Here is a 20,346-nt window from a genome sequence, read left to right as displayed (position 1 = left end):
CATGCACTAATTTTATAAAATACTGAAGATACGGAAGTATATCTTCACACGCTACGCGTAAATCTCTGTCCATGTTTATCAAGAGAGTGGAGTCTAGCTATAAACGAAGTCGAATTAATTAAACTTCTATATAAAATAATACTGTAATAGATAGGCCATGTAACTTTAAATGACTCCGGAACAACCATGTAACAAGCAAATAACCAGATTTTAAGCGTGGAGAACAAGCTAGTAGTATAAATGTATGGATCGACTACTGATTAATATAACAAAACATATTTAATATTGATAATTAAGCTCATTGATTTACATTCTTCCGTTTAATCATACATATTCAAACCTGGAGTACAAAATTTCGTTGGGCCAAGAAGAAGCAGAACAACACCCAAATCTAAAAGAAAAAGATTTCTAGGAGATTCACATACATATATTAATTAATATAATTAATATATGTAAATGTGTATTAAGCTTGAACGTCTTGATGAGAATGGTTTATAGAAGAGACAGGCATGGCTAAGTATCGAGGCTTCTCATCTCCGGCCATTATGACAAGATTTATCTTCGGCTCCATTTCGGGTGGCAATAAAATCACCGGTTTAGCCGGTTTTTCTTCGTCAGAAGGATTTTGAGCTGAGCTGTTTGAGAACCTTCTGTATGAGCAAGCTAAAATCAGTAACGCCATCGCGATTAGCGCAAGCATTAATCCTAAACCGCCAAATAAATACGGAATCGGAGATTTCATATTTACGTGGTGGCCGCCGGCCGACGGCGCGGTGGCGTTAATTGGGCTGCTTCTCCCCATGTATGTGTGTATAGATATGAAAGGCTGTATGTAACTCTCGCTTTGGGTTTTAGTTTCACTCGTTTTGTTGTGCAAGTACAAATGGAATGAGCTGGAGGGGGCTGAATTTATAGTAGAAATTTTCGGGAATTTTGTTTGGGGAAATTACCAAACAGACCCTAGTGCGAAAATGAGGATTCTTGTTCCACACTGTTTGTTCACTTATCCTCCAAGTTAGACAACTGTTAATAGCTCATTTTTCATTTTCTTTTGCCTTCCCGTGATTATCCATTACACTTTCTTTTCTCGATAAAATACTTATGTAAAAAAAATGATAATTGTAAATTTTGTTCCTTCTTCTTTTATTGAACTTGTTACTATTAATTTGAATTTAAGAAGGATAATTCTTGGAAGTGGAAGTTGATATAAATGTATGTCCAAGGATATATTGAACATTTATAGTTACGAACACATGTATTTATATTATATTATTAATTTTGAAATAATATAAGTTTGATTGCACATATTTTTTTTTGGATAAAAGTAGATAAAAGATAGTATTCAAAAAAATTAAAATAATAATTCTCAGGGCCCGGGTCATAGAGCATTGAAATGTGAGTATATTAAATTATGAATAATAAAATATAAAATTTTAATCGATTTAAGCTGCACATATTATTCGTGCAAATGCTTGTTTTAAACATTTTGTAGAACGATACGCAATTATATTGCTTAGACAACCACAACTTGGGCTCTTCCACAAACTAATGATTCAGCTGGTGATCGACTACAAACGAGCCTATCATAAGGTTAGAACTAATTAATTCAAATAGATAATAAATTATAGTTCTAGCTATTACGTCATAAGCAAAGTTGCAGAAGAGAATAAAATCATACACAGTGCAGGCCGCGCAGGAGCCAATTTATATAAGATATATTATAATAATTAAATCTAAATGCGAATCAGTTGTTTGATAAAATTAATAACAAAAATGAGTAGTTTCTCGTTCCTCAATACTTCTAATATATGTTGCTAAATTGATTGTTTAATTTAGTTCTAAACTTGGACAAAAAGTTGCCAGCAGGAGGAAACTCGGAAAAAAGACGGAATATGTCGGTACTCGGTATTGCGATATACACCTCCAACAAGTAATAGTAAGGTTGAGAAAATGAATGAATGCGAAATCGTTTTTTTTTTTTTTTTTTTTTTTGAAAAATGCGAAATCGTATTTATGCTATGATATTTTGCTGCCTTGACGTATCTATACATGGGACAGACAGCCCAGCTGAAAACATGCATTTCGCTCTCTCATTTTCATCTCCCATTCATACAAGAACGGTCTCTCACTTTTAATTACCTCAACTCACTGAATGTTTTACGGACACGGGTTATGGAATTATGATCATCCAGCAGCATACACGTTTATGTTTCTTTAGTGAGCGTAACAGACACGAGTTATCCCCGGCTACATCGTATTTTAGCAACTATACGGTTACTCTCTCCGTCCCTCTAGATTCTATACTTTTCCTATTTGGCACGTATTTTAATTTTATATAAAATATGATTCTATAATTTATTTTATAATTTTCTTTTCTAAATAAAAATTTAATACAGAATTCTTTTTCTAGGGGACGGAGGGAGTACAATTCACGATAAATGGTCAGTACTAAGATCTCACTGGGATGTAGGACCTGCGCATTGGACCTATCAGGCGGCTGAGACCACCATCTTCAATTCTCAGTCACATATGGATATGAATAAATCTGTTGGCGCCACCACAGAAGGAACACAAGTCAATCGTGAAAGGAAAATTGTTGGGCAGCTACTCAAGTGTGCATGGAAACAGCATGTCTCAGTATTTATTTATAGACAGGTGGGATCTGACTAGATGATAATGGAGGATTAAGATGGATATAATTGTGAAAATGAGGTTAGCAAATAAATTACATTACTGTTTTATGGTAAAGAGTAGGAGTGGGTGTGTGGGTGGAATACTGGAATAAGATCCAGAGGTCCATTTTAGATTACAAAAGGAGCTTCCTCACGTTTTCAAACTGCGCCTCTTCTGCACTAATGACTTGCATATATCCGCATCTTTTTTCCAAGTAAATTTGTATTATCATATCTAATCCTTGACGCATAGAAGACCGTTCTTGTACAGACGTACAGTTCGTCTTCCTCGCGGATTCTGGATTGTAAGTTTCTTGTAATTACTTTGAATATATTTTATTCGAATTTTCTAGTGTGTGGTCATGAGCATACGGACATGAGCGAACCGTAGTTGGGGCGGGGTGTGAAATTTTAGCCCGACCCATTAATATTTATACATGTGTTAAAGTCCAGCCCGGGTGAAAACAATAAGAACTCTCTTAATTAGCCTGATCCATAAATTGTCTTATATATAAAATTAAAAAAAATAATATAACGCTCCTCAACCTTGCTTTCCTCGGATAAAAGTATAGGTTGAACACTTAAAGTGCGTAACTATTCTAAGTTGTTATTAGGCGGACTTGTATAATACAAAATTATATATACTAGCCTTTAACCCGTGCAAAGCACGGGCGACTATATAATTTCAATTTTATTATTTATAAGTTTAATGTATTTTATTAATATTTTATTATTAATTAAATAAAATTTTATTAAATTATATATACCTACTGGTTATATTCATTTTAGAAAGTTTGTCTTGTACAATATTTTTCTATATTATAACCAGTGTTGTGAAAAGCGCAAATCGGTTCTAAGCGGGAGGAGGACCTTCTAGCGCTTAAGCGGTAAAGCGGACGCTTAAGCGAAATTTTAAGCGGGTCAATAAGCGGATTAATTAAAAATAATTAAATATTTAAAAATAATATTATGTTGTGTTAATAATATGCATTTTTAATATTTCTGATAAAATATATATTTTTTATTTTTATAATATAATTATAATTATATTATTAAAAAATTAATATTTCAAAATTAATTTTTTAAAAAAATTAGCAAGTCAACATCATTTTGACCGCTTAATTACCGCTTAATCCGCTTAACGGCCGCTTAATCCGCTTAATTGTCCGCTTAATTTTCAAAAACGCTTAATCTCCCGCTTAGTACAAAATCGAAGCGCTTTAGGGCCGATTCCGCTTAGGCGGCCGCTTAATCGGCCGCTTAATGCGCTTTTTACAACACTGATTATAACACATTAGTATAAAAAATTAATATTTTTATTACCTTATGTGATTTTTTTTCTTAATATTAATATATGATAATGTGTTTTTTATTAATATTATTTCATATTTTGCATATTTCATTGCAAAGCCTAGGTGACTATAGTATTCTAAAAAATTTAGTTATATTAAAATATTGAGATAACATTTTAAGTTATTGGAAAGAATTTATTCATTTATATATTTTAGGTATTAAAATGTTTTTGTTTGAGACGTGTTAATTAGTGTAATGTGTCCTGACATTCTGAGGCTTTTTTTAGATAGCTTAAGTTGGTAGGTACTGCCGCAGGGATGAGCAAAATCGAACCGAAAATCGAAACCGAAACTATAAAAATGGGGACAAAACCGCACCACAAAAAACCGAACCAATTAATAACTGAACCGAATAAAAACCGGACCACTAATATAGTTGCGGTTTGATTTTGAAATTTTTAAAACTGAATACAAACCAAACCGAACCAGAAAAAATTAATTATATATAATTTTCGAATTATGTATATTAATATTTTAATTTAATTTTATAGACCATCATATAATCGTCCCATATATTATGGGATGTTTAATTCTTTTTCTGCTTTACTTCGCCGACATTTAAGTTTTTTTATATGCTAAAACAGAAGGCGACAACTAAACTGGTAAGTGTTGCACAGTGCACAGGTTACTTCAATAAACATTACTCCCTCCGTCCCTAAATACTTTTCCTGTTTGTACTTTTCACGTTTGCCAACACACACTTTTTATCGTTAATATCTTTCATTTCGTAGTAGCATTAAATATAAAAACTTCACCGTATTAAAGTACTCGTGAATACGAATCTAACAAGATCACTCATGACTATATTTAGTTTTATAGATTAGATGTAAATTAGTAATTTGTCTCATGTTATGAACAGTACCGACATTACAAATAGGAAAAGAAAAAAGATACGGAGGGAGTAGTAATTTATATGAGATACTTGTGAGGGTGTTTGCCATAGCTCATGTATATATTATTTTATATATTTAAATTATTTTAAATTATAACGTTATTTATATATTCATATCGTATTTTAATAAATATATTAAAAAATTATATATTTGGTTTTGAAACCGAAACCGCACCATTTAAAACCGAATTCAAAAAACCGAACCGCACCATTTATATATATGCGTTTGGTTTTGTTTTTTAATTTTACAAACCGAAAACCGCACCGAACCGCACCATACTCATCCCAAACTGCAAGTGCTGATTTTTTTTCATCTATATCTCAATGAACAGTTGTTCAGAGACAGTGAAGACAAGGCTTGGTAATGTACATATATTAAGCATGCAAGTTGTTGAGTGGCTAAGATGATGTAGATGCACGCACAGCACAAATTCTGGTCATCCCACATCTGATGCACATGAAGATCTACTACTGCACATATGTGGTTGGGTTATTGATGTAGTTAGAAGAGTATTGCATCTTGCTATAAGGTTCATATAGCTGCAATTGTTAATATTCTCTGCAGGGAAATTGTATTAAATAGTAGGGCATTCTGATTGTGGTGAGGATGTGTAGGGATTAGAACAAGTCTTACAAATTATATTGAGCTGCAGTCTCCTTAAATTTTCTTACTGCAGCAGAACTAAGTTAAAGTTAATAACTACAAGTAATTATTATAGAAGTAGTAGGACACTTTCAAAAAAATTGTGTTCCCCGGAAAGATAACTGCTAAAACTGGTGAAATTGTTACACAAGTGTTGTATAGAATTGAATTGAATTGACGGTAAATTTAAAATAGATCTAGATAGAAGTCAATGGATAATGTAAGATAAGCCGAAAGGCATCCCATCTGCTTCCATGAATGGCCTTTCTGATAAATCAACTTTTGCGAGTTGTTCTGCAAGAGCATTCAAATCCATTGAAAGCAAAGATGCCTAAAATTTTAGCAGAAAAGAAAGGAAGTCAATGTCATGTAATATGAAGCTGAGGAAAATAATGGAAGCTGCCTGAGTTCTTGAAGCAAACAAAAATATCAACTAATATAGGAACAAATTAGCTGAATAAAACAAACATACGATCCTGAACCATGGTATGAATGTAAATACAATGCTACCGATTATATTGCATATTTTCCTTCTGCTTGTTTGATATTATGCGTTCATTTAAAGGTTCTTGGACTCCTTAACCACATCTTTCCTTGTATTACTATTACAACACACAGTTCAGCACGACCTAGGGACAGGCAAAATTGGGAATCACCACAACCATCACAATATTAAACAATCATATATGCATATATGTAGAATGCTCCTTTATTCTTAACACAAATTCCTAATTTCAATCAAATTGTGTCCCAAAACAACTCTCCTATCAATCATATGATAAATACGACACTTCAGCATCGACAAGAAGGAATACAAGGGACAAAAAATGGTTAAAATATAGATCAGATGGTTCTCCAGTAAGAGAACATAGGTCACACCATAATAATATAGAATAAATATAGACTATAATGATAGTCCTGCACTTGTTTTTGCTGAAATTCCTATTGTGCTGCATCTGGTGCATCAGCAACTGCTATTCCTATACCAGCTTTCTTCAGAAAGGGGGATCATCGACACAATCTCTAGTCACACCACAAATATGCTTCTTCTCCTGTAACTTCTTTACTACTCCCTCCGTCCCCTTTTACATGTCCATTTTACATTTCGAGGAGTCAAATTGACCAATTTTTGACTAAACATTACAAATTATATACTCATTATTTTTAAAATCTGAAAATTGCAAATTAAAATACACTAAATATACTTTCTATTGATATAATTTTTATTATTTTTCTCAATTATCTGATACATGTAAAGTTCAGTCAAAATAAAGTCAATTTGACTGGTCAAAAGTCAAAATGGACATGTAAAAGGGGACGGAGGAAGTATTTCATACTTGTGCTCACACTTAAAAAGGACCTAATAATAGCTAGACCAGATGAAATAACAATACAAACCGACCCCAAGCAGCTGCAGTACTCTATTAGTGCTTCAAAACAACAAAGAAAGAAAAAAAAGAGAAACAAAGATTGTATGTATAGTAGAAATCATAGACAAGTATATCATGATCAACAGATAAAACTTGCTCAATCAGCTTTATAATATAGTCTCACCATAAACTCAAAATCAATACTATTTGTGGATATCCAGATTCTTCACTCAAGTACATCTCAATTACTTTATATTCGTGTCTTAAAACACTCCTCCCTCTGTTTTCAAAATAGATGACGCTTAACTGGTATCTAATTCAAAATCAAGTTTTTTTATACAGATAAAATTTGCTCAATCAACTTTATAACATAGTCTCACCATAAACTCAAAATCAACACTATTTGTGGATATCCAGATTCTCCACTCTTTTAACTGGGATACGAAACAGTTCTGATATGGAACAAGATAGACTACACCACCCCCCTTGGATGTTCCCGGTTCTAATTAAGCCTGAAAATGGCTTTATATGACTTATTTAGTTTGTGCACTGAATTTGTGATATTTCTTCTTGATTTGTATGGTTTATCCAAATCTTACTTATATTTAATTTTCCTGTTTGTTGCTGCATTATTACCCTGTAGGTTAATTTTCTGCAGGCCAATAACAATCATCAGCTTGCAAGGCCGCAAAGAAGGTGACAGTTCTTTTCAATGTGGTTCTGACCGTCTCATAGCTGAGTGAGTTGATGTTTCAAACAACTCTCGGATCAAACCTGGTCTGCAACAGTAAGACATACACCTAAAATAGCTGAATCCCCGGCTTCCATTCTAGGACAAGTACTTGAAGAAGAATTATCTTGGTATTTATTTAACTGCTGTTTTGTGTAAAAGCATGTGATAATTTTTTTAGAACTTCCGACTTGAAGGAGACTTCTACACAGCCTAGTTGAACTGTCCTTAACAGGGCTATGGAATAAACAAAATTTGTATAAAAATATTAATGAAGTCTAGCACAAAATAATTGCATTTCACAAGAAATTTTACGTAGTAAGATTTTAATTAGGATGCTAGCAATTTATTCAATCAGTTTAGTAGTTTACTGTTATAAAAGAAAAACCACAAATACCAAACAAATCACCTTAAAATTTCAAGTTAATAATTAATTATGGAGTTTCAAAAAATTATATTTAGAATTTAAAATTATAGGTGGCATGATCAATTATTAATTATTGTATACAGAACTAAATCAGAATATTATACTGAACTATATATTTAAATTTTATATGATTTTTATATTGCTTTAGATTATAGACTAATTCATAAATAATAGTTTATAATGTTTAATTTTATAATTATCATTTATATATTATTTTACTATATATATAATTAAGACCAATCTCTTTGCATCAAAGGTGATATCGCTTTGTTTATTCATTCCTTTAATTATATGTTACAGGGACAGCAGCACTGATCTCTCCGTGATCATAGGGGCCATGTATGCAGCCGTATTATTTGTGGGAATCAACAATTGCTCAACAGTACAACCAATTGTAGCAGTTGAAAGAACAGTATTTTATCGCACAAGAGCAGCTGGGATGTACTCTGCAATCCCTTATGCCTTATCACAGGTAGTTTATCAAAATCTCTCGATATCAATTTTCACTCATCAATAAAATCTGTTCAGACCTGCTAATCAAGGGCTTTCGTCGATGCAGGTATTTGTCGAGATAGCATATGTGCTTGTCCAAACCATATACTACACTCTTATAGTGTATGCAATGGTGTGCTTCGAATGGACAGCTGCAAAATTCTTCTGGTTCTTCTTCATAACATTTTTCTCCTTCCTCTACTTCACATACTACGGAATGATGACTGTGTCAATCACACCAAACCAGCAAGTAGCCGCCATTTTTGCAGCTGCATTTTACGCGCTCTTCAATCTCTTCTCCAGTTTCTTCATCCCCAAACCAGTAAGTCACTTCCACATTTATCCTCTAAAAATTCAGAATATCAAAAGAAAAAAAAATCTAAGTCTGCATTTTCTTGTTTTATAAAAATTACCAGAAAATTCCTAAGTAGTGGATATGGTACTACTACCTCTACCCCGTGGCATGGACTGTCTACGGAATAATAGTATCACCCTATGGCGACGTAACAGACACCATCACAGTTCCAGGAATGTCGACTAAACCAACCATCAAATGGTACATAAATGATCATTATGGGTATGAGTCGGATTTTATGGCGCCAGTAGCTGTGGTATTAATTGGTTTTACAGTCGTTCTTGTATGCTTACTGCCTTAAAACATTGAAATTCCTGACAAAGTAGAGGACTGAAGATCAGAGGGAGGTCTGTGAGTGTAGTATAATGGAGAAATTGGACAGCATGAAGAAGAATAGTACTAATGGTAAGAAAGATTATGACGGGGATGAGGGTGTGGAGAGAAGGAGGGCAAGGAGAGAGAGGTCGAAGTTGAGGACAAAGAAAACGGAGAATGGTATTAATGGTGGTGTAACTGTATGTACTTCTGATGAAAAAGTGATTGATAGTGCTGGGAAGATGTACTGTAGTAAATACTAACATAAGATTTTAGTTTCTACAGACCATAACAATAAAGTTTTTCAATCAAGACAAATAGAACCAATTACCTAATCCGACTTCCTTCCATCATCACTCACGACGCTTGTACGATGAATGCTTCCTAGCACCCCTTGCATTCTCATACTCAAATTTCAACACATGTGGTACATGTGAAGTATCCTTGAAATGTAACACGCTCCCAATTGGACTCTCTTCAATCATAGGAAAATATAATTAACAATATAAAACCAACCCCCGGCAAGCAAAGCACCCAATGTAACACCCTAAAACACTTGTACAACACTATAAGAACTAACTCTCATCAATAACCTCCCAATGTAACACCCTAAAACACCTGTACAACACTATAAGAACTAACTCTCATCAATAACCTCTAATATCAAACTTGAAAAGTACCGACTTCAAGGAGACTTTTACACAGCCTAGTTGAACTGACCTTAAGAGGGCCCTAATTACGTGCTAAGAATAACTAACTCTCATATCAAACTTGAAAAGGCATAATCAAATTATCATATTCATAGGTAATTATCAAATTATCATAGGTAATTGTATCTAAAGCAACAATTAAAACTGGATAAACAAAAAACCAAATAAATAAGTGATTACCTCCTTGGACTGTATGTGAAGATACGAAGCTCTTCCCGATATGGAGACGGAGACAGAGGGCGATGAAGACAGGGACAGATAGCGAAGGTGAGTGTATTGGTGAATGTGATGGAGAGGGATACTGATACTTGTATCCTGTTCTATTTGTTTTTGTTTAAAAAAGCAAGACTTAGAATTGTTCTATTTGTTTTTGTTTAAAAAAGCAAGACTTGAATTGTTCGTTATTCTCAGCAGGGGTAATATAGGGTAAGCGACGAAACGAAACTAAAAGACTAAACCAAAAAATTTGTACGAAAAAACAACGACGAAACCAAAAATTGTGAAGGAAAAGTAGGACTACAAATTATACCCATCTTGGCTTTTTATAGTATAGTGTATATATATATTATATATATATATATAGTAAAGTTCAATGGAGTACACAATATATTGGAGTATTGGAGTACAACATTGGATAAAATGTAATCTATTCATCTAAATTTCAATTTTTTTGTTCAATGATATTTTGTAAACATTTAATAACCTGCACATTATGTTCTACACAACATAAACATTGTAATCAAAAGGTAGAATAATAACTTTTATAAATTACAGGACTCTATGTTCTGCAATATAACTAATAAGCAGAACAATAATGTTAATACTTGTTAAAGTTGAAAGATATTAAAGATTGATAGACAATTATGTGCAAGACAACTTATAAATGATAGATTGTATATAAATTTATATAATTAAATATATTATTTATGATTAAACAAAAAAATTAAGACTTGTACTCCAATACTCCAATGTTTTTGTGTACTCCATAGAATTTAACTCTATATATATATAGAGAGAGAGTCATACTCCAATAGAAACCAAATTAGCCTAAAAACTAAAAACCAGTTTCTGGACAGTTTTTTATCACTATTTTTAACTACAGATATCACTAATTGGTACATAACATATCACTAATTTATATATAGCATATCTCGCGGATATAAATATATATATATATATATATATAGGCAAGTGCTCAAATACAAACTCCTTAGTGTACAAACGTACAAACAATCACTAAATGACTTGAACACAGTCACTAAATGATTGAACATAATCACTAAATCTACCAGGAGGGTCTGATGGAGAGATAAGGGGAGGGGAGCACTTACGGGGCGGCATAGCCGAGTGGTGGTGGTGATTGGAGGTGATTGTGGTGGCGGTGGTGATGAATGTATGTATGTATTTGTTAAATTAAAATATGCTAATCACTAAATATTATTGTTATAATCACTGGTTTGTACGTTTGTACAGTAAGGAGTTTGTACTGGAGTAAGACCCTATATATATATATATATATATACACACACACACATATATGCAACGTATATGACCATCATCTTCACCCAAATCGTGATAATGGACCTCTTACCACCATTACCAGACGTTTCCATGACTTGCCACCATTGTCTATCATCACCAATAGTCACATACACTTTCCATCATAACTTACAAAACTAACGACTACTTACCATCATCATACAACTTCTCTTGCGGCTTCCTACCATCAAGAACTTTCCTACGAATTAAATTGATAATCTATAATCGATTATCAATAGTTTAAATAAGTAGATTTTCTCAATTTTGATAATAAAAATCGCTGTTTACATACTGTATAAAAACAGTGATTAGTGCAGTATAAATTAGTGATACCCGTAGTTATAAATAGTGGTAGGGAAACTGGTTTCTAGTTTTTATTTTAAGAGTGGTTTCTATTTGATCATGAGCATATATATATATATATATATATATATATATATATATATATATATATATATATATATAGAGGGTTACTCCAGTGAGAACTTCTTAAAATGAGAACCGTGAGAACTTCGTTAATTTATCATATTTTGACTAATCTAAACATCAAACTAGTGGGTACCCAATATAAAAAATGTATATAAAACTAGTCTCTCCCTAGTTAGTCAAAAAAAAAAATTCAAAAAAAAAAGTCTACTGCCACGTCATCAGTGATTTTTTTTTAATTTTTTTTTAATTTTTTTTTCCGACTAGCTAGGTGGAGACCTTAATTATATACATTTTTTGTGAAGGTGCCCCTGGCGGGGCCCTTCAAATGAATGAGATATTGATAAATTAAAAAAGTTCTCACGGTTCTCATTTTAAGAAAGTTCTCATTTGAGCAAGTGCCTATATATATATATATATATATATATATATATATATATATATATATTCATCAATTATAGCTATTTAAAATTTTTAAGATATGTTTTGAGTATGTGATTTATGTGTATTCAGTAAATGGGTAAAATAATTTTAGTATTTTATATGTTTTTTAGACTTAATATTGATTTATTCTTCCCAAATTATTTATAAATTTCTACTCCCTCTGTCCCGGCAGGTTCTTTACGTACTTTTTGACAAGTATATATTTTGAGACTTCTATAAAGTATAGTAGTTCTCTAATATTTTTTTTAATTTTTTTTTCCTCAATAAAAGTTTGACGTTTAAACTTTTATTCAAAATAATATTAGAAAAACGTTATGAAGCTGTATTTTATAAGAGCCTAAAAATGCGTGTAAAATCTTGAACGTAAACAACCTGCTGGGACGGAGGGAGTGATAGTTAGTAATATGGATATATAATTTAACACTTTCAACTTAGGCAAAAAAAATTGATTTTCAAATTTCATTTTATATAGAAACATGACTTTGGACAAATATGGTTTCACAATAGAACCAATTTTGATATTATGATTAATTTTTTGCAATTTTTTGATTAAAAATGTTGAAATAATTTTTTTATTTACTATATATATGAGATTTATATAAAAAATAATGACCACATATACCGTTTATATTGTGACCACGAGAGGTTTTTTTTGGCTAGTTTACACATTTCTTCGCTTATTATTATTTTTTACTCTAGCCCGTGAAGGAAAAAATTCCTGGGTCCAACCCTGCATACGGGCACATGCTAACAACCACTTTTTGAGTAGGTGGAGGACTTCTATTGGCTAAAACTCATTAATAATCATGACCTCCCTGCATATGCACAAAAATCATGACCAGTAAAAACCCTCCACCTCAGCAAAAAGTAGTTTTTAGAGTGTGCCCGTGGGCACACACTAGAAAGACCCTATTTTATTTAATATGTACTCTAAATTCTCTAATGGCTTATTTGGGAAAATGGATTTCATTTGAAATCCTGGATTTGATCAAATAACTTGTTTGAGAATATGAATTTGGATTTCATTTGAAATCCACCCTTTCAAATATTAGTATAAATCTGAGAATTTGAAATGACAATTTAAATTCTATCATTTGAAATCTATCATTTGAAATGAAATGCATGTTTCCAAACGGCCTCTAATGTATGTGTAATCAGGAATGAGCAAAACCAAACCAAAAATCGAAACTGAAACCATAAAAAATCGAACAAAATCGTAATATTAAAACCAAGCTATTTAGGGGTCGTTTGGTTCATGGGTATCCGAAATTAGATATGGGGTTTGTTCATTCCAAACGTATATCTAATGTTTGGTTGAAGAAAATAAAATCTCAAATCCATACCTTAAACCCCCAAGTATGGGTTTTTGATACCCAAGTGGGAAGGTGGGTATGAGCCGGAGGTATGAGATGAATTCATTTTTGTTTTTTTTATTTAAGTAATGAAATATTAATGTTTTATACAAAATTAAAACAATGATGCAAAAATATATAACAACAATAATTTTATTAATATCTTCAATTAATATAAATTAAAAACTTATTTTTTACAATAATTGTATATATTGATTTCAACACTGAACTAAACACATGATATCAGATATGATACCTCAAACTCATACCAGTGTAACCCGATTCTGCATTCCAACCCCATATCACCTTTCGAACCAAACGACCCCTTAGAGCATCTCCAACCCTCACAAGCCCTTAGCTAAAAGTCCATGTGGCTTTCCAAAATTAAATTTTATACTCAATGTTCACAAAAAATAGAACTCCAACCACAACAACCCCTTGTGTATAATTTTAGCCATCCCCCTATGGATGACTATATTTGTCGATCCTCTACAGATCTGTACCGAATTCCACGTCATCTCCCACGATTTATTTTCCTCCTTCCCATTGATTACATATTATTTATTACCATATTAAATTGATATATTCTATTTATAACAATCTAAATATTAATAACATACTATTTTTAAATTATAGCCAATCACTATAGCCAATACCTTTGAAGCACAATGTCTTACGAGTTCGGCAAATTTTACATAATGTCTTACATATCCAATTTAGCCAACGATTATAGCCAACGGAGATGCTCTTAATAACCAAACCGAATAAAATCGAACCAATAATGTGATTACCGTTTGGTTTTAAATTATTTTAAACCTAAACAAAATCGAATTAAATTAAATATATATATATAATAATAATATCTTAATTTGGTTTTATAATTTTTTTGTTATGTGGCTCAAGTTTATTTGTAACCCAGCCCATTATTACTTGTTGGCATAGGTTAATATGCTTTTCATTTGTAAATTGTTTTAGTCTTTTAGATATTGTTTTCAAATTACATTTTTGTCTGGTTATGTACCACAAAGGAACCAACATCTTACAGGAAGAGTATAAGCTTAGCATAGAGCTCAAGGAATTGTTTTTTAATAAGTCCAAAGATTAGACTTCAAGAAATCCAAAGATTGTGCTGGCATTATTCGTTGCATGCCCATTTGTACAATGGTGCGTTTAAGGGGCGCTTAAGGTGCGCTTAAGTACAAATGGGCATGCAACGAATAATGCCAGTACAATCTTTGGGGAACTTAAGATTTTCGCAAGCAGATAACTTGTAGTGATATTTTGATCATTCAGCATCAATTTTTTTTATGATTGTGAGGCATATGGCCAGTCACGGATCCAGCTCTGAAAGTAAGGGGTCGTATATAATTTTATAACAATGATTAATTTGTTTATGTTAACTTTTTGAATGGTTATGAAAATCCACTCTAAAATTGTTTTTTTATATTAATAACATGTTAAGTTTTTTCACTTAAATAAGTACATTTTTCCAAGTTCGATCTTCATTTATCCAATGTCTTTGTATATGATAGTTTGACTGATTTCACTAAATTTTATGTTAAATTAATCTTTTTCAAACATTTTAATCATTCACTAATCAATAAGTCATGTTCATCTTGATTAGAAACTTCAATACTAAAATGATAATACAAAAAACAAAAAATTAATCTTCATATTATAATTCTTTACCGGTTCACAACATAAACAAGTCATGCCCACTAAGGATGCCCAAATAATCCGATCCGACGGAGACCCGATCCGAAATCCGAATTTTTTGATATACCGAACCCGATTTTTTAGATTTGGATTTGTATATGGATTTGATTTTTGTATTCAATTTTTTTTTTTGGATTTGGATATGACGTTTACCAATCCGAAACCCGAAATCCGATTCAAACCCGATCCAAATCCGAAACCCGAACAAAACCCGAATACTATACACACACACACACACATATGTGTGTGTGTGTGTGTGTGTATACATAAATATAGACATATTATTTTATAAGCCATATATTATATACATATTAAATTATTTATAATTTATGTATATATCATATATTTTTAAATTTTTATAGTGAATATAATTTAATAATTTGAATATTAAGGTTAAGGATAGATGATATGATTCTATTCAACACAATCACCTCATCAATAATATATTTTATAAAACATATTATTGAATGTCATGAGAAACAAGGTATTTGTTTTAGCTTCTTTGTCTAGTTTCTAGAGTTATAAGTTAAAAGTAACTTATTATTATCGTTTATGTAAATAACTTATAAGTCAACTTCCAACTTATAAATTTGAATTAGATAAGTTGAAAATCTTAACTTTTTTAGTGACTCTTTTCTATTTTACAAATTTGAGTTTACAATATGTATATGACCACTTTAAAATAATTTCCATAATAATCTAAAATTATATTAATAATTTTTATAAACCATAAATTATAAACACCAAAAAAATTATATAAACATATAAACCAAAATTTGTTTCACAATTATAATAATTTTTTTCATTTATAAAAAATAACAACTTATTTTAAATCAAGTCGAAAACCTCTATGGTTAGTAGATATAAGATTAAATATATATTCTTTATAATACTCAATTAATAATAATTTTATTATTTATATTAAATACATTTCTAATATTTGTACAAAAAATTAATTTAATTAAAAATTACAATTCACAAGTCATGTCCATGTTTAAGCTTACTACTTACTATTTTCGAAATAATAGTTTTATTTAAGGAAAATGTATAAACCACTTATGAGATTAAGGTTAGACATTTTACATCCAAGAACATAACACGACCCAAGCAGCTAAACTGTTGCTACTCGCAACACTCAGTCATTCACCAAAATCCGGCTATTCGCAAAGTATAAGGAATTGCCCAAGATAAAACTGAACTATGCATCAAATTGATCAAGTAAGTAGCATGTAAAAGGCAATCACCCTAAAATACAATTGGAAGATTGGCATGCAATCTAAGTGCCCTTGCAGTATCTAGTAAATATTTGCGTTTCTTTTCTATTCGTCCATTCTGCTGAGGAACCCCAGGTATACTTCTTTGATGTATTATTCTCTTGGAATGAAACAAAGTAGCACAAAACTGTTGTATAATCTCTGTACCATTATCACTTCGAATTGTGGCAGTAAAATGGTTAAAAACATAGGCCAAAAAAGCAGATATAATGTGAGATATAATGTGAGAGATGCATAAGAATTGAGAATCTACATATTCTCTAATGATATGACAATCAATTTTCAAGTGCTTAGTGCGCTCTTGAAATATTTGATTTTCAGCAATGTTTCGTGCAGAGGTATTGTCACAGTAGAGCTTAATAGGCTTAGGAACTTGAACATTAGACTGTAACAAGTGAGTCCAGGTTACTCTGGTATGATCATCAAGTATTGTCAAGAAGTACCTACACCCAATGTTGGCTGGAGTTCTGTAAGGCCCCCATAGATCTATATGCAAAAGATCGAATGCAGCAGGATCTCTAGAGTGTGATGTATTAAATGACAATTTATGATGTTTAGCAAAAATACATGATTCACAAGAAAAATCAATTAAGCTATTTGAAGAAAACAGATTCAATTGCTTTAATTTGCCAACAGAAAGATGACCAAGTCTTTCATGAAACAACTTTACATTATAAGATTTCACAGAATTTGATGAACAAACAACAGAGTCTACGTTTTTACAGAAGGAGAAACACAAGAAGTAAAATCTATCTTTAAATTGAATCTGTACAATCCAGCAAATCTTGTGCCAACAGCCTGGATTGTATTACTCAAAAGGTCCTGAAAGAAGCATTTATTTTGGTCAAAACTAGCCATCAATTTGTTTTGATCAAGCAATTTCCCAACAGAAAGCAAATTGTGTTTGAATTATGGCACATAAAACACATTTTGCAAAGTAATAGTTGGTGTAAGTACCACAGTACCAACTTGATGAACAAGCTTGACAATATAGGAACAGAAATATCATGTATTTGAGAAAATGAGGAAGAATGAAATGCCATATGATCACTAGCTCATGTGTCTATGATCCATGATGCATAAGAATTATTTTCATTAACTGAATCAGCTTTTTTACTTTCTTCTGCATCTAAAACTTTCTTCAACAGTTCACAAGTGCAACTAGCTATAGCACCACAAGAACAACTCAAATGACCATCCAAAACTTGCAATTTGTCCCAAACAGTTTTCAGTTTGCCATAATATTCAGCCAGACTCAAATTATACTGCTGAACTTTAGATAAACTAGTATGTAACTCCACAGAACATGTGCAGATGAAGAAAACATGAAACTATCAGAAATAACAGGCTCCATAGAAGAAGTCAACCAAGACCTCACTATATAATCATTGCGAATCCATTTATTAAAGTCAGGGGAAGTAACATCAGGTTTCAACAATGATCCATCAATAAAACCTAGTTTATTCTTTGCACCTAGTACCATTTTAACAGACTGATTCCAATTGATGTAATTATCACCCGAGTGCAACATCGTGCCTAACTGCTGGCGAGGAATATCGCCAGATAAAGGTAATAAGGATCATTGTAATTCATAGCTTGATTTTGTGAATTAACAAACATCTCTTGAGAAGTAAATTAAGTATGTGATGATTCACCTCGTCAATTAGCCATAGAATGTGCTGAAAAACAAAGTACAGATCCAGAAAATTGAAAAAATAGCGAGATTATTGATAAAGAAATCGAGATTACTAATTCATAGAGATAAGATCGAGCGAGAATCGAACAAACAGACGTAATCACCGTGAATAATGGATCGAGATTATGATCGTGCGCTCTGATACCATGAACGAAATATTGTTTTACTAACTACATGATCGAGAAGAAAGTGAATTGAAAGCAATTCATTAGAAAATAGCTCAGTGAGCTCAGAACTACAAGTAGGGCTGTCAAAAAAGTCCGAAAAATCCGATATCCGTCCGAAAAATCCGCATTCGTATCCGAGATAAAACGGATATTATCCGTATCCGAGACAAAGTGGATATTATCCGCATCCGAATCCGACAATTCCGGATACGGATACGGATATAGGCATATTCGTATCCGATAATATCCGCATCCGAAATTAAATATATATGATATTAAATATTATATATTATTAATATTATTCAATAACTATATAATGTGTGTATTTATATATGTATACATAAAATAATATATTTATATAAATTTTGTATAATTTTAAAATATTATAGACATATATCATAATTTTATTTGAGTTTAATATTTTAAAGACAACAAATTTATATTGAAAGATTAATAAGAATTAAATTTTGAATTAATATAAACCTTCTTTAATGATTTTAAATTTTTTACTCAGTTTTTAAAAATTATTTTTTTTGTTTTTACTATTTTTTTTATGATTTTTTAGAAATTTTAATAGAAAAATAAAAAATCTGATTAAAAATCAGATTCGGATCCGGATATTATCCGAATCCGGATAGTATCCGTCGGATCCGGATTCGGATATCATCCTTTAAAAAATTTCGGATTCGGATACGGATACGGATATGGATTTTCGGATTCGGATCCGGATACAGGCAGATCCGTATCCGAATTATCCGTTTGACACCCCTAACTACAAGCTACATGTGTTTATATACGGAAGCTAACTACAGAATATTCTACAAAATATACTTACTTAACAAACTAATCATGACAGCTAATGACAGTTGTTATAACTAACTATCACTAATATGTACAACTTGATATCCACGATCTTCGAACGCTACCGTCAACACTTAATCGAGTTTTAATCAGGTTAGTATCAATCGCTCAATCGCCCAAGCAGCCTCTGGATGAACAAGAACATAATTGTTACATAATTGTTGTGCATGTCCATGACTGGATTGGATGAGCCGCTTATTTCTTGCTATTTTGTTATTTTCAGTTTCTGCTTGTAATAATATTTTAGAAACAAATGATTGTTGAATTGATTTTGATTAAGAATTATTGGATTGATTTTGATTAAGAATCAGGATTCAGATGTGTATTGTATAGTTTGCAGGATTTATCTTCAGAATTCAGATATCCAAAAATTTTCGGGTTCCGGGTACATCCGTATCCAATCCAATTTTTTTTTCGGATTTCAGATAATATCCGAAACCGATCCGAAATCCATTGGATCGGATTTAGATATCAAATTTCGGGTATTTTTCAGGTTCGGGTTTGGTTAAAAAATTCGAATTCGGATTTCGAAATTGCCATATCTGATACGATCCGACCCGATTGCCATCCCTAATGTCCACCTTGATTAAAGAAAAAAAATTATTGTTTCCATTAATTACAAAATTTTATACTATAAAATTCAAATCTATAGCATAAAAATGAAATAACATTACTAAAAAATAACAACACAAAGATGACCATTGACTATTGAGAGGATAAATTATCATTTCATCATACTCGAATTTTTATATCATTTTACTCTTACTTACTCGCATTTTCAATTTTTCATATTCTCATCATTATCGAACGTCCAACATCATTTAAAACTAATGATATAAACACTTCCTCAATTTCGAATAAATATCAGAGAATATTTGTGATACTGATATTATATGTATTGTGTGAAGGACTA

At 31.6% G+C, this 20,346-nt stretch overlaps 1 long non-coding RNA gene and 1 other non-coding gene across 2 annotated transcripts; one reads left to right on the top strand and one right to left on the bottom strand.

The window, feature by feature from the left end:
• Positions 1–5,599: 5,599 nt before the first annotated feature.
• LOC108211753 (uncharacterized) lies at positions 5,600–10,318 on the bottom strand. The gene is made up of 2 exons (XR_001805110.2): positions 10,139–10,318; positions 5,600–5,890 (listed from the first exon to the last, which is right to left on the bottom strand). It is a non-coding gene; the product is annotated as an uncharacterized LOC108211753 (long non-coding RNA).
• Positions 8,396–9,009, top strand: LOC108211752 (uncharacterized). The gene is made up of 3 exons (XR_010289850.1): positions 8,396–8,558; positions 8,646–8,900; positions 8,995–9,009. It is a non-coding gene; the product is annotated as an uncharacterized LOC108211752 (transcript).
• Positions 10,319–20,346: the final 10,028 nt, after the last annotated feature.

The sequence above is a fragment of the Daucus carota genome, chromosome 3 (assembly GCF_001625215.2).
Source record: "Daucus carota subsp. sativus chromosome 3, DH1 v3.0, whole genome shotgun sequence".
In the NCBI taxonomy this organism is placed as follows: domain Eukaryota; kingdom Viridiplantae; phylum Streptophyta; class Magnoliopsida; order Apiales; family Apiaceae; genus Daucus; species Daucus carota.
The sequence above is the reverse complement of the archived record's forward strand: the minus strand, read 5'-3'. Positions and strand labels throughout refer to the sequence as shown.